This window comes from Halichoerus grypus, chromosome X (genome assembly GCF_964656455.1).
Source record: "Halichoerus grypus chromosome X, mHalGry1.hap1.1, whole genome shotgun sequence".
Taxonomy (NCBI): Eukaryota; Metazoa; Chordata; class Mammalia; order Carnivora; family Phocidae; genus Halichoerus; species Halichoerus grypus.
This window is the reverse complement of record NC_135727.1, coordinates 123822933-123839372: the sequence shown is the minus strand read 5'-3', so window position 1 is coordinate 123839372 and position 16440 is coordinate 123822933. Positions and strand designations below refer to the sequence as shown.

Genomic DNA, 16440 nt, shown 5'->3' with positions numbered 1-16440 from the left:
CTGCTCAGCGGGAAGTCTGCGTCTCCCTCTCCCACTCCCCCTGCTTGTGTTCCTTCTCTTGCTGTGTCTCCCTCTGTCAAATAAATAAATAAAATCTTTAAAAAAAATAAAATAAATTGAGATCAAGATAAATTTTGAAGGCTAAAGATCCACTGATTCATTTCTTTCATTTAAGAAGCAATTTTAGAGCAACTACAATGTACCAAGAATGATGCTATGCTCCAGGAACTTTGAAGACTGAACATTCATTAATTAACTAATTATTTCACTTAAGTATTTTTTTGAGAAATTATGGTCCACCTGGGCCTTGCACTGGAGATATAGAGTTCTCCTCAAAGAGGTCCCAGTACACAGGGGGAGACTGAAACCCAGACACCGGTCATAGAGGATGGGAAGCTCAGTGACATACACACGCACGTGATCATACACAGAAGGGCAGTTGGCATCTGCGAAGACTTGGCACAAGAGGTGATGCCTGAACTGAAGCTTAAAAGAGAAATATAAGTTAATTAAGTAAAAGGGGAATAGACGTAGAAATATGGCATCAGGAGTAAAGGGCTAAAAGTAAGCAAACTAAACAGCATCATTCATTCATTCCACAAAAATTTACTGAGGTTTTCCTATGTCACAGACGTTGTATTAGGCACAAGGTACTGATAAGTAAAAATCGATATAGTCCCTGCTCTCCTGAGTAGCTCTAACATAAAGGAGAAGAGGCATTTATGACACATAAGACCTTTTGTCTAAATATCCATTAACTTTTTTTATTTATTTTTTTTATTTTTTTTTTAAAGATTTTATTTATTTATTTGACACAGAGAGAGAGAGAGAGGAATCACAAGCAGGCAGAGTGGCAGGGAGCGGCAGAGGGAGAAGCAGGCTTCCCGCGGAGCAGGGAGCCCGATGTGGGACTCGATCCCAGGACTCTGGGATCGTGACCTGAGCCGAAGGCAGACGCTTAACGACTGAGCCACCCAGGCGCCCCTCCATTAACTTTTTTTAAAGATTTAATTTATTTATTTGACAGAGAGAGCACAAGCAGGTAGATTGGCAGGCAGAGGGAGAGGGAGAAGTAGGCTCCCCGCTGAGCAGAGAGCCCAACATGGGGCTCAATCCCAGGACCCTGGGATCATGACCTGAGCAGACGCTTAACCAACCGAGCCACCAGGCGCCCCTAAATATCCATTAACTTCTAAACACTTTCTGGTAATATAGTCTGCACATTGCTATATTACTAAGACAAAAGTTAATAATATGTATATTAAATAACTATAATTTAAGAGTTTCTAACTTTTTAGTGGGAGGTCTCAGAAATTCATTTAGTTTGGTTGTTCTTAAACAATAGCTTCTACATGAAACTATATTATAAATGGTGGTTAGGTTTACCCTCTGGCCCCCAAAGCCTACTTAATGCATAATGCACATGGTGTAAAGCATGAATAGTCCTATTTCAAATATACTGAATCACCATTATGTCAAGTGAATGGAAAAATGTAAGGCTCTTGGGATACACTGTAAAAGAAAACACAGACCTGCATCTCCTAGGAGTTACAATTTAGTGAGAGACAAATAACTATACAAATGAACGCATAATGATAATCTGAGATGAGTGCTAAGATAAAATGAAAGGACCAGTGGACATATAATGAGCCTACCCTTGAGGTCTGGAAAGACTAATTTGGCAACTAGGCAAAGGGATGAAGGAAGTAGTATTTTCATTTTCTTTGGGCAAATACTCAGTAGTGGAATCACTGCATCATAGGGTAGTTGTATTTTTAATTTTTTGAGGACCCTCCATACTGTTTTCCACAGTGGCTGCACCAGCTTGCATTCCCACCAGCAGCGCACAAGGGTTCCTTTCCCTCCACATCCTCGCCAACACTTGTTTCTTGTGCTGTTGATTGTAGCCGTTTTGACAGGTGTGAGGTGATCTCACTGTAGTTTTGATTTGCATTTTCCTGATGATGAATGATGATGAGCATCTTTTCATGTGTCTGTTGGCCACCTGGATGTCTTCTTTGGAAATTTAATTGGATTTTTTTTTCCCCTGATGTTGAGCTGTGTAAGTTCCTTATATATTCCGGATATTAATCCCTTATCAAGTAATGTACAGAATTGTGGGATCGTTACACTGTACACCTAAAACTAATATAACACTGTATCTTAATTATACTTCAATAAAAAAAAAAGTGAGGGGGATGAAAGAACATTCTGGTAGGATGTTAAAGGACCTGAGACAAGATCAGCATAGATAATGTAAAAAAAGGGAGGAGAGTGCCATGAGAAATGCCACGTCCAGACTACACAATGCCTTCTTTCTAAGAGCAAAGGGAAGCCCCTGAAAGATCGAAAGCAATGGGGTATCATGGCAGATCTACATATTAAACAGCCCATCCCACTGCACCATGGAGAAAAGATTGTACAGAGTCCAGAATGGAAACAAGGAATCCAGTTAGGAGATTACCATGCTGATCCCGGAGAGAGGGGACAGTGGCTCAGACCACAGTAGCAGCAGCAGAGATAGAGTAAAAGATAAATGAGTTGGACAGGTATTTAGGTGCTAGGACTTGGTGCAGGATTACTGAGAGGGCAGAGAGAAAGGGGGTGTCAAGGATGACTACAAATTTTAAGAGCTATTTAGGAAAAACTGATTGAATGTTGAAAGTGAGGCAGAAAAGTGAACGGGTGGTATCCAGACACATGCCTTGAACAATAGAGTGCATAATGATTTAGCCACAGAAATTCACTGAGACACAGCAGGAAGTTTAGGAAGAAATGTGATGAGTTTCATTTTGGACTCATTGCATTTGAGATACTTTGAGTACTCCATGGGTACAAGACAAGCAGGTAGTTTAGAGACAAGAGTTCTGACAACGTAGTAGAGTGTGTGTGGAGTAGAGACAAAGGAGTGGGATTCATGATTTTGCAGTTTATAGTTGGCCCCATTGGTGGGGTGGAGATGGGACTCTGGGTAAGTACTACCATAAAGAATTAGGGTTGCAGGTCTCCCCATCTCTTATGTTAATTAGAACCCAACCTTCTTTCAGCCACACGCTAACCCCTAAGTAAATCATATCTTGTCTGTGTAACCTCCCCAGGTTTAATTATAACCCAGGAAGGGTTGACTGAGAATCAGATTCACTATTTTCCTCCAAAGGAAATGAAGTGTTGAGTAAAGAAAAGCAGAAGAATTTAACATTTCAGCCTCTTTTGCAAACTTTCTGTTCCTATATGAGAACTCGTCTTTCTCCATCCTTCTAGCCTCTTACTGCAACAAACCAATATTTGTGAAACAATATGCACAAGCCAGGCTTGTGTGTACCATTCTCAGAAAACCATTTGCAAACCTGGGATATGATTTATCGTTATACCTAATATTTATTTTTTCATTATTAAACTTTAATTTCATGCCAAGAGAATGAAAAATTAAATTTGGTATAAGGCTTGTGGAGAGCCTTGTACCACTCTAATACCACCTCTGGTACAATCTTTATATTTCAAGTTATCACGGCAGGGTACTGGGGAAAGTTTTCAATTAGCAATAATTGCACCTTGGATAAACCTCATTGGCTACAATACTGTCACTGCACAAAGCTATAATCCTTTATATTTCAAACCTTGGTAAAAGTGTGCCTAGGGGCACTACAGGAAAAAAACTGAGGGTTGCTGGAGAGGAGGTGGGGGGGGGATGGGGTAAGTGGGTGATGAGCATTAAAAAGGGCACTTGATATAAAAAAAAAATGTGTCTGGGGCACATGGGTGGTTCAGTTGATTGGGCGACTGACTCTTGATTTAGGCTCAGGCCCTGATCTCAGGGTTGTGGAAGGAACCCCGCATCAGACTCCATGCTCAGTGGGGAGTCTGCTTGAGATTCTCTCTCTCTCTCTGCCCCTCCCTTCCCCGCACACACTCTCTCTCTCTAAAAAATAAATAAATCGATCTTTTTTTTTTTTAAGTGTGTCTAAAATAACTTGGCTCACTTTCCTGCTTTTGCTACATACAAAATAGTGGCCATATCAGCAGGTACTCAGTATGTTGACTATTACATTCTTTAGGACTCTTGGTTGCAAGTGACACCCACCTGAAAGCAACTTAAAGAAAAAAGAACATATTGCCTTTGATAGCTTAGGTAGCTCACTGACTGAATCTAAGAAAAAGCTGCAGAATCTGAGAAATCAGGGAAGACCACAACCAATACACCTTACCCATTGGGATTTCAACTTGTTTCTGCTTCTCTTTATGAGTTAGTTTCATACATTGTTATTATATATCATCCTCTCCGTGGGGTGGGAAACATGTCACCCCAGTCAGAGTTTGGCTGCTTCCTTTCCACTCACGTTGCTCTTTCCCCATGTCCAAGTAGCAAGAACAAGGAATGATTCTGTTTGGTGGGGAGATGAGATATTTCACCGGGTCAGGCCTGGGCCAGAGGGAGAGATCTGCTATCACAATAAAGAATATGGCAAATCTTTTGGGATCTACCAAATAAAATCATTACCATACAATCCAATCATTACCATACAATCAACACAACGGTGATGCCGAAAATCTTATCTTTTGGGTGGCATGGAAAAAACCTGTGACAATACCTCAGAATCATTCTTGTGAATGCTAATTCTCATTGGGGAGTATTGTGAATGTAGACAGAATAAGATTGGGGACAGAAGTCTGTATGTCACTGAACATCCCTAAAATATCATATTTGTAGTAAATGTTAATCTCAAAAAATAGGATGTAAAAATCATTTTCAGTTACTTTTGAACTCAAATTTGCCATCTTTACTTTTTTTTAAAGATTTATTTATTTGTCAGAGAGAGAGAGAAAGCACAAGCGGGGGAGCGGCAGGCCAAAGGAAAGCAGGCCCCCAGCTGAGCAAGGAGCCTGATGCGGGACTTGATCCCAGAACCCTGGGATCATGACCTGTGCAGAAGGCAGACGCTTAACCGACTAAGCCACCCAGGCGTCCCTCAAATTTGCCATCTTTAGTCTAGGTTTTACTACATGCAATACAAGTATAATAAAGAAAAATCTAAATCAGTAACTTTTAATTTGGTGATTGAGCTAATCTTTTTCATGATCCATTAATCACATACTCATATGGTATTCTTTTCATGAGCTTGTTTTTTATTTTTTTATTTTTTTTTAAAGATCTTATTTATTTGTCAGACAGTGTGAGAGAGAGATGAGAGAGCACACACAGGGAGAAGCAGGCTCCCCATTGAGCAAGGAGCCCGATGTGGGGCTTGATCCCAGGACCCTGGGATCATGACCTGTGCCGAAGGCAGAGGCTTAACCAACTGAGCCACCCAGGCGCCCCGTGAGCTTCTGTTTTTTAAAAACAACATCACCATGACATAAACATTAATTACAGATGTGAGTAAAGAGGAAGTATACCTCGGGGCGCCTGGGTGGGTCAGTCGTTAAGTGTCTGCCTTCGGCTCAGGTCGTGATCCCAGGGTCCTGGGATTGAGCCCCGCATCGGGCTCCCTGCTCGGCGGGAGGCCTGCTTCTCCCTCTCCCACTCCCCCTGCTTGTGTTCCCTCTCTGGCTGTGTCTCTCTCTGTCAAATAATTAAATAAAATCTTAAAAAAAAAAGAGGAAGTATACCTCTAGCCATGATTCCTGGGAGAACTGAAAGCTAATAATAAACATTTACTGTAGCTCAATTCTCTTTATCAGTCCTTCTTCAAAAACCAAAAATTAAAAAAAAATTAATTATAGGGACCAAAAAGTCATTTTTCAAATATGATAAAACCAAACAACACTGTTTGCAAGATTCACTAACCAAAATGTGAATGCTTAAATGATCAAGAAACTAATAAATTTCAGAATATGTTTAAAAACAAAATGTAGTTTATGTGAATTTGTTCCCCAGTCAAGGTTCACCAATAATTCAAAATATACAATTAAAGTAGTTTTATTTTTCAAAATACAAAGTCATTTTTATGTAAAATTAGCCAAAAATATAGTCATTTTACTTAGAATTGTTATCTGAGTCTTAAGCAAATTTGACATGAATAAGACATTCGGTGCTCCCTTTAAAATTACTGCACCAAACTTCAATTAGGCTTTAATACTCCAGAGGCCTTGGCATTTGGACTCTATCATGTAAGTCAAATTTTTAAAAAACTGATTTGGTTTTTTTTTTTAAAGATTTTATTTTATTTATTTGACAGCGAGAGAGGGAACACAAGCAGGGGGAGTGGGAGAGGGAGAAGCAGGCTTCCCGCTGAGGGGCTCGATCCCAGGACCCTGGGATCATGACCTGAGCCAAAGGCAGACGCTTAACGACTGAGCCACCCAGGCGCCCCAAAACTGATTTGATATTTTGGACCTTGTATAAAACTATTTTCTGTAAATTTCTCTGGAATTCCAACTCTAAGGAGACTTTTAATCTGGCTATTGTAGCTGATCTGACTCTCAATATCCTGAAGACTGAAAAGATTCTATGACTGTAAACTTAGTGTCCTCTTGTCATGCAAATGAATTCTCTGTGCTAGGGCTAATTTGATATATCACAGGTGCAGAAAGCAGAGATTACAGAGTAGTATAAAGACATAGACATTTAAAATCTCTTTAGACTTTTGCATGCCTTTTCAAAGCTTGTAAAACTTGCTGGGATGTTAACAAGTAAACTGAGAAAGTAGCAGGACCTGGGAACTGGACTCAGAGTGACACATTTATTGACATGCCTCCTTGGCCAAGTCCCTCACTGTCCCTGTGCCTTAGTTTTCTTGTTTTAAGTGGAGGTAATAATAGCTACACCAGAGGGCTGTTTGTGGCAATAAATAAAAAGATGAATGAAAACCCTGGTATGTGGCCATGTAACTTCATAAATAGTTACTATTATTATTTGGTTCTGTTACAAGGAGAAAGCCTCAGCTTTGAACACTTAATATTAATTTTGGTTGAGAACCAAAAGTTATTTTTTGTACTTATCACTAGGGGCAGATCTAATGCAAATAGTGGCTTTACTCAAACTTGCCCACGGATGTAAATAATCACCTGGAGCATCTTCAAGCGCACCAGCAGACCCTCGCTAAGTAAAATGTCCAGAAAGAATGTTAAACAGCCGTGTCCCACAGTTCTGAATTTCTGAGAACCATTAATGTTCTTGATCATACAACAGTAAAGTCTGACGAGCATCTGCCTCAGTTTGCCCCTCAAAATGCTAGGCTTAGCCTGTACGAGAAGAGTTCAAATTCCTGGGTATACAGATGCTGGAGCCCCACCGTCAATATTTTGTCTCAGTGGGTCTAAACTTCAGGTTTAAAAAGTTCCTCAGGGGGGGCGCCTGGGTGGCTCAGTTGGTTAAGCGACTGCCTTCGGCTCAGGTCATGATCCTGGAGTCCCTGGATCGAGTCCCGCATCGGGCTCCCTGCTCGGCGGGGAGCCTGCTTCTCCCTCTGACCCTCCCCCTCTCATGTGCTTGCTCTCTCTCATTCTCTCTCTCTCAAATAAATAAATAAAAAATCTTTAAAAAAATAAAAAATAAATAAAAAAAAATAAAAAAAAAAGTTCCTCAGGGGGCACCTGGGTGGCTCAGTCATTAAGTGTCTGCCTTCGGCTCAGGTCATGATCCCAGGGTCCTGGGATCAGCCCCGAGTTGGGCTCCCTGCTCAGCGGGAAGCCTGTTTCTCCCTCTCCCACTCCCCTGCTTGTGTTCCCTCTCACTGTGTCTCTGTCAAATAAATGAATAAAATCTTTAAAAAAATAAGATCTTTAAAAAAAAAAGTTCCTCAGGTGAGCAGAAATCCAGATTGTTTTGTAATGCTTTTTGTTGTTCCTATATCATTAACGGTTTTTCCATGTCAATAAGTATCTTTCTACAACATAATTTTAAATGGCTTCATAGTATAGGTGTGCTGCTATAATTTGTTTCGGATTTGTGCTTGGCTTCTAGTTCAAGCTAGGCACCACATATATTAATACCCTTGCTATTTATAAAGCGGCCCTGACTTGAGTCTTAATGCCCAGGCACAGCCTCATGGTTTTGTAGAGGAGGGGTTAAGACACCGTGGACTCTGGCATCAGTCTGAACTCACACCCCAACCTTGGACAAACTGGTTAGCAATGCAGGTGCCAGTTCCTACATCTGTTAAATAAGGATGATCATAATGCCACCTCATAAGGTGGAGATGATTCAATCTGCATATGTAAAGTACTTAGCACAGTGCCTAGCACAACATAAACAATAAATTTTAACTGTAGAGAAAAAAGAAGAAAAAAAGCAGGCTCTGACATCCAGAAGCTGGTCAGGCCTTCACAGCTGGTCCTGGCTGTTCTCCTAGTGACCATAAACAATGTCACAGAGTATCAGACAAGCCCACTTTAGTGACCATGGTCGCTAAGTGACCCACTCTATAATCCTGCCTGAACACAGGCAAAACACGAATACTGTCCAAACCACAAAATAGGAAACGGTCCTTCTCCCAGCAAATGAGTGACTGCTGCTTCTTTGCCTCATTCTAGTGTCCTCCTTGGCAAGAAGTGCCCAATCATAAAAAATCCCCTCTTCTTGGCAGCATCCAATCCAAAGCAAAGCTCCCAGTTCCTTACCTCCTTCCCAAATATCCTAACACAAGCCCAGTTCACTAATAAGTCCTTTCTAACCCCCTCACTGAGACGCCCCACAGCTTCGCAAGGTACACCTTCTCCCTGGCTGCAGCTCGCAATAAACCCACCTTGTTCCACTCAAGCTGAACAAGTGTGTCCCTGATGGTCTTCAGCTGGAGGCCATTGCTGGTATTGTTCTGGAGCCCTCTCTTCATAATGGAACTACAATGTAGGAAGCTTGCTTTCACCTTGGAACTTCATCTGTATATCATTTGAAAAAGTAGAGGTGGGAGCCAGGGAGCAAAGGACATCCCCACTTAACTTGAGAAACACCAAGACAGATTAAGGATTCAGAAGCACTGCAACTCTGGGGAGCACCTGGCTGGCTCAGTGGGAAGAGCATTTGACTCTTGATCTTGGGGTTGTGGGTTTGAGCCCCACATTGGGTGTAGATATTACTTAAAAATAAAATCTTAAAAAAAAAAAAAAGCACCGCAACTTTTGTAAAAGGGTCACTACAACTTTTTATCAGAATATTCCTTAACCACAAGACACATTCTTAGAATGCAGGGCCTGCATATTACTCAAGACTAAAGTTTTTTCTAAAGTGTCTAGCTCTAAGGCCATAGGTTGTTTCTAATTTATAAACGGGTTGTTCCAGAAATTCACTTAAGGTTTGTAACACAGACCTTCTAATTGAAACCATATCATAGGGGCGCCTGGGTGGCTCAGTTGGTTAAGCGACTGCCTTCGGCTCAGGTCATGATCCTGGAGTCCCTGGATCGAGTCCCGCATCAGGCTCCCTGCTCAGCAGGTAGTCTGCTTCTCCCTCTGACCCTCCCCTGTCTCATGTGCTCTCTCTCTCAAATAAATAAATAAAATTAAAAAAAAAAAAAACCGTATCATAAATGGTCATTAGGTTTACTGTTAATCCCCAAAGCCTATATAATCCTGAATACACGTGAAGTACTACTTCAAATGCATCATTATTTATGCCTTCTTGTCCAGGTAAAAATGCAAAATGCATTCTCACTGCGGGAGGTCCATCTCACCAATATCACCCAAAGTAGCAGTATAAATCATGCTGGTGCCAGTAACTTAGCTCCCTACAAATGCATTAGAGGGGTGACCAGGACAGTTTGGGCTGCACGAGGCTTTATTAGACTGCAGAGCATGAAGCTTGGAGTTAGGCAGCAGGGTTGGTTAATTCCGTGAGTCAGAGGCTCAACAAAGTATCAAGGACCCAAGTGAGCGAGCCCACCCCTAGCTTTTTGCCATTATTGTCAGAGTATCAGGGATGGCTGCAGCACTTACCACATCCCCACACAAACAATAAAGCCCAGTGAGGAAGAGAGTTTATGCCACAATGATCCCTTCTTGGGGGAGGGGAAGTTCTTCGTCAGAAGTGCTCCCCTCCCAACTTTCCCTCACTATGAAAACTTCTCTCATTGGTCAGGAGTGTATCACATGGCCATGCTGAAACCAATCACTGCAAGAGGAAAGGTTCCCAGTGCTACCTGCACACTGGAATCGCCTCGGAGCTTTGAAGACAGAATTCCAATTCTCAGCAACAGGTTTTAAAAGTTCCCCAGCTGTTCCAAGAGTATACTTAGCAGCTAGCCCTACTGCATTAGCCTAATCAAGTTTCACTCCTGCATGGGCTTTGGGGCTCTGCCAGCAGCCACGGGGCAGGCAACAGCGAAGGCCGTGGGTGAGCAACTAACTACATCTGCTATGTAGACACACCTTGCTATAGCTAAGAGAAGGGGATCTCTGCAGGCCGGTCACCCAGTAGGTGACCTATAATGACAAATTTAAAAGATTTGTTGTAAGAGATTTGATGGCTATCTTAATCCCTAACCCCTGCAAAAACTGGAAAATGAAGAAAATACCTTATAAACTTCAGCTTCAGGGTGTTAAACATAAAAGCCATTAGACAGATGGTTATAATGTCATGATGACCTACATAAGCAAACCAAAATCAGCCTGTAAATGCTTCAAGGTTATGAAATCAAAACACACAATAACCAATCACAAAGAGCCAACGAGGCTTGAAGCGATAGCCAGTCAATCATTTCCTTACTTTGCTTCTGCCTTTTCTCTATAAAATCTCTCGCCTGAGCTCCTGTAGGCGGAGCCCACTTAACCACTTCCGGTTCGGTGCGGCCAGGTTCAAAGTGATTTCCGCTCAAAGAAACACTTAAAAGTTTTTAATATGCCCCAGCTTATCTTTTAACGGTTCTCATCTCAGAACAGGGAACCGAGGGAGACCCCAACAGCCCCCCAGGAACACGGAGCAACAAGCACGAGTACCTGCTGAGCCCCTTGAGCTCGCTGCTTTCTCACTGTGCGTGGGGATGGCGGACAAGTCCCTCTCAGATCCTGGCTTCTCGCTCCGGAGCTTTCTCTGCAACTCTCTGCGTTATGAGCTTTCTCACGTCACTTGAGCATTTCTTTTCCCGGACAGGGTCCCGAAAGCGGCTGGAGTTGGGGCTGTGTCCGACTTAAAAACCAGACCGGTTCCGGGACCGAGTGGTTCCGTCTTAGAAACAGGTCCGCGGATGGCCTGGGTCCGACTTAGAAACCAGACCGGGTCCAGTGTGAGGCCTCAGGTGAGTAAGATTTTGTCTTAAAGGCTGAACAAGTGTTAAAGATAATCTTCGGTGGCCACGGTGAAGAACTTTTAACCATCTTAGATAACCTTATCAATTTATGAGGCGCCCTAGAGAAAGAGGGGTCTCAGCCAGACACTGACTACAAAGGGTAGAAAGTTATTTTTCCTCCTCTACAGTCTCTGGTGGCCAGGATAAGAGCTGGGACACCCCCGCTCACTCTGGAGCATGCAGAAGGAAGGCATCCTGGGAAAACTGGCAGAGGCCAGCAAAGGGTAACAATTCTTACCAAAGTCAGCTCTCCCAGACCTCTGTCTGTTGCCTGGTGGAGAGAAGGTAAATTTCACATTTTCCCTTTCCAAATTCGGATTGGCAGAAAAAAACTGGTTAACCGTCCTTTCTCTCCTAAGGACAGCAATAGCCTTCTTTTTTGTCTCATTTTGCATCCTGAGAATTTGGCTTGGCAACCATCAGACTGGGGGCCCCAAAAAGATAGCTGAACAGAAATGTGTGTTGCGCCCCATTCGTGGCTAGATAAGCCTGGGCAGAAATGTGGATTGCATTCCATTTGCAGCTAGGGTCCTACCAACTGTGAGACCTGATAGTATTTGATAAGAATTGTTACCCTTTGCTGGCCTCTGCCAGTTTTTCCAGGATGCCTTCTGCATGCTCCAGAGTGAGCGGGGTGAGGGTTGGGAGTCCCAGCAGGTCTTGTCCTGGCCACCAGAAAGCGTAGAGGAGGAAAAATTCCCCCAGTAAAACCAGCTCTCAGGGAAATTGTCCAAGTCTTCTTTCTATTGGTTATCTTTGGGAGTGGCTCTGGATCTTGGGAAGGTAGTATCTTTTGCACCTCTTTGAGAACCCTTCTTGGCTCTATGGGGTTGTTCAAATACTACCAAGAATATTTACTGTTTGTCTCAGCTGAAACCTGACAAGATACTCAAAAGGATTTTTTTAAGTAGCACTAGAGTCATAAATTGGCCAAATCGGAAGCTGGTATTCAGAACCTGCTTTTGTTTTTTTTTTTTTTAAGATTTTATTTATTTATTTGAGAGAGAGAGAGAGCATGAGGGGGGGAGGGTCAGAGGGAGAAGCAGACTTCCCGCAGAGCAGGGAGCCTGATGTGGGACTCGATCCCGGGACTCCAGGATCATGACCTGAGCTGAAGGCAGTCGCTTAACCAACTGAGCCACCCAGGCGCCCAGAACCTGCTTTTTTTTTTAGGACTTCTCCCCTAAGCTAAAATGAAACTATGTACCCAGAGGGAAAGAAACGCATTCTGAAGCCACTGTGGAAGGATTTACTAAAATGTTCTAAAAACAGGGCACCTGGGTGGCGCAGTTGGTTAAGCATCCAACTCTTGTTTCGGCTCAGGGCCTGTTCTCAGGGTCATGAGATCGAGCCCCTGGATGGGCTCCGTCCTCAGGGCAGAGTCTGCTTGAGAGTCTTCCTCCCTCTCCCTTTGCCCCTCCCTCCCCCCCTCTCGATTTCGTTCTCTCTCTAAAATAAATCTTTAAAATAAAAATGTTCTAAAGAAACCCAGCTCTAGGAGGCAGACCATAAGCGACTCTTAACTATAGAGAACAAACTGAGGATTGCTGGAGGAGAGGAGGATGGGGGCATGCGCTAAGTGGGTGATGAGCATTAAGAAGGGACTGGTTGCGATGAGCACTGGGTGTTATATGTAAGTGATGAATCACTAAATTCTACTCCAGAAACCAATACTACACTGTATGTTCACTAACTTGAATTTAAATTTTAAAAAATTAAGAAAATAAAGAAACCCAGCTCTAAATCTAGAACAGATAAATCTTTTGATAACCATTTTAGTTGCAGATCTTCTCCCTGATATAAAGAAGCAAATGGAGGATAATGTTGTTGGATGGCTGGGTCAGTGGCTAGAAACCGTTCAGATTGCAACCCAATACTTTGAGGAATTAAAAACAACTATATTTATCTTACAATTCAAGTCTTCTCAAGAACAGAAATGCAGCTCTAGAAACAATTCAGAGCCCACCTAACCTTTTTACCAATTCCAAACTCTCCCCTCTTCATCTCAAAAGGCTTTCAGATATTGTAAAAGATCTGGATTTAGGAAACAAAAGCTCTTCTTGGAGAAACAACCTTTCTCTGTGGCTTTGAGATGCAAATGTTCTATCCGGTTTTCTCTAGGAACCCAGAGCCATCTCTTGAAGTGCAAACTTCAGGGAGATAATTCTTATCAGAAAAAAAAAAGAAGCTATTTGGAAACTAGGTGAATGAAAAACCTTAAAAGTTTTTTCCACAAATATTATTAGTAAAAGCTTTAGCCATCTGAGCAGGTAACCTTAACTTATTCTGTCTGCCAGAAACACAATTTAGATACAACCACTCTTTTTTAAACTAATGAGTTTTGCATTATCATACCCGTCTCATGGCTAAAATTTTAAAATGGAAAGCTGTAAGATCTCTGTGTCTTGTATTTGTGTCTGTCTGTTATAGATGTGTGATAAATTCCTACCTCCAGATGATATTCCCAAAATTAATTTGTAGAAAGTTCTATTTAATAGGCTTAAAGACAAGTATTTATATAAGTCAAACATACTCTCAGAAATATAGAAACTGGGCACCTGGGTGGTGGCTCAGTTGGTTGGGCGACTGCCTTCGGCTCAGGTCATGATCCTGGAGTCCCTGGATGGAGTCCCTGGATGGAGTCCCGCATCGGGCTCCCTGCTCGGCAGGGAGTCTGCTTCTCCGTCTGACCCTCCCCCCTCTCATGCTCTATCTCATTCTCTCTCTCAAATAAATAAATAAAATCTTTAAAAAAAAAAAAGGAAATATAGAAACTAACCCAAATGTTTTTCAAGTTCACATCATGATGTAGGATAATCTTCAGTAAATAAAAGCTAGTTTAAGTGTGTTGGTTTAATTAAAACAAGCATGTCTTTAGAATTACCGGCATTAGGGCCGCCTGGGTGGCTCAGTCATTAAGCGTCTGCCTTCGGCTCAGGTCATGATCCCAGGGTCCTGGGATCCAGCCCCACATCGGGCTCCCTGCTCGGCGGGAGTCCTGCTTCTCCCTCTCCCACTCCCCCTGCTTGTGTTTCCTCTCTTGCTGTGTCTCTCTCTGTCAAATAAATAAATAAAATATTTTTTTAAAAAAAGAATTACCGGCATTAAACAAAATACTTGAATTCTACCTAGGTTTGCTAAAAGTCAAATAAGCTAACATATGTTATCTCTGTTACAGGATGTATCAGCAAGAACGGTTAGCTGTTTAATGTCTCATGAAATTTTCATGACTAACCTAAACATAAGTGTTAAGAACAAGTAAATAAGTGTCAGTAAAAGTTTATATATTTTCAATAATAAATATTCTATATGGTATGTCTACTTAAATACAGTTTCCCAAATTTTTTTGAGAACTTGAAACCCTAGTTATCCTAAGTTAAATGATGGCTATTCATTGAATATCTCAATCATTCCAAATATGATAAAATACTAAAACATTAATTACTGAACACAGGTTTATTCACTTTTGGCTTTCTTTTACAGAGGAACTAAAGATATTTGGCTCTATTCGTAAACATCTTTTGTGCCACACTGAAAATTTTACTATGAGGAAGAATATACTTCTAGAAATTGTGAAATGTATTTATAAATTTCCCAATCCACAGAACGCTAGTGTAACCGCCAGTCCACATTGCTTACTTCTTAGTTTTCACTAGGAACAAAGGATTCTAAGGGTTAAGAATTCTAATCAACATATATAATTAAAACAACCCAGGAGGGGCGCTGGGCTGCCTCAGTCAGAGAAGCATGTGACTCTTGATCTCGGGGGTCGTGAGTTCAAGCCCCACACGGGGTGTAGAGATTCCTTGAATAAATAAAACTTAAAAAAACCTACTTAGAAATAATAAGGGTAAAAGGAAACTACTGTATACTCCCGAAACCAAGAGTACACTATATGTTAACTAACTACAACGTAAATAAAAAATTGATACAAAAAACAAAAAAGAAAGAAAGGAAACTACTGTGTATCTATAACGTGAACTGGATCCTGAATTCTCCCAGTTTCCGCAAATGTCTGGCTACAACTCTCCAGGCCAACGTTTCCAATCTTCTCCCAGCCTTCTGACTTGGAGTCACTAAGAACAAAGGCTGCCCTTGAACGTCCCTGGAAGAAACCATACCCGGTCCTTCTCACTGCCAAGACCACAGCCCAACTTCAGGGACTTGAACTTGGGGCCACTTCTCCCAATTAAAAAGGGCTCCTCCAGACTCTTGGAACTGCACACCGGCTGGAGATGTGAAATTCAAGTTGACTAGGGAGGCTCCTCCTCAGAAGCAGATGGCATCTTGAGGTGGACAGCTCCCCCAAGATCGCAGATCAAGATCGTCATCTCCAATCCGGACCTTTATTCCTTTTGCCTTTCCGCTACTTGCCTCTTCTCGCTGGTAACGCACAGGAAAATAAGGCTCCTTCGCTCGGGCAACCATTGCTGAATCTACTGCTAAGGCCATAGGCACACGGCAAGGTCTCCAGACGTTCTTGCTAAGAACGTCCGGTTTCAGATCCCAGAGCTGCTTCGGGTCGCTTACGGGCTGAGCGGGGAGGAGCCTGTGCCGTAGCGGACACCTCCGCCGGCAGCTGGACCAACACGTCCGCTCTCGCAGCAAAGGCGCTACATTAACCCCCCAGCCCCTTGGCTACAACAGGTTGATGTCCCTTCTTTGATTTATTTGATACCAACTGCTTCGGCTCGTGCGGGGCCCTGGCTGAGGAGTATACCTCAGTCTCTTGGTATTCTCCTTATACGAAGGCATCGTTTTAGTCCTCTGGTAGGCTATTTTCTCTTAAAGGTCTTAAGTGCATGTTCACAGCCCTCAGCAGCACCTCAGATGGTCTCACTGGAGAGACTTGGGGAAACAGAAACAAGATGAACAGCAAAAACATTTCTTCCACGGATCTGACATCATAACCTATGAGCTTCACAATGAGACAAGAGCAACTTAACTCTGATGGTGACTGAGTGTGGCACAAATACCGAAGTGTTGGTCATTCTCTCATGTATAAGAAGATAACCAAAAGGGGCGAATTGTTAAATTAATTCAACAAGGAGGCTGTTAGACTGACGTAGCTCTAACGCTTTGGCAGCCTAAAACCTAAGCCTTTAAATTCCTCAAGGTTATGAAATAAAACACTAAGGATAACCAGTCACAAATAGCCAAACTAGTCTTTACACAACTGCCAATCAAGAACTTCTTTATTTCTGCCTTTTCTCTATAAAAA

At 42.3% G+C, this 16440-nt stretch overlaps 1 pseudogene; it reads right to left on the bottom strand.

Moving 5' to 3' along the window:
- Positions 1-3483: 3483 nt before the first annotated feature.
- Positions 3484-3596, bottom strand: LOC118555305 (U4 spliceosomal RNA; annotated as a pseudogene).
- Positions 3597-16440: the final 12844 nt, after the last annotated feature.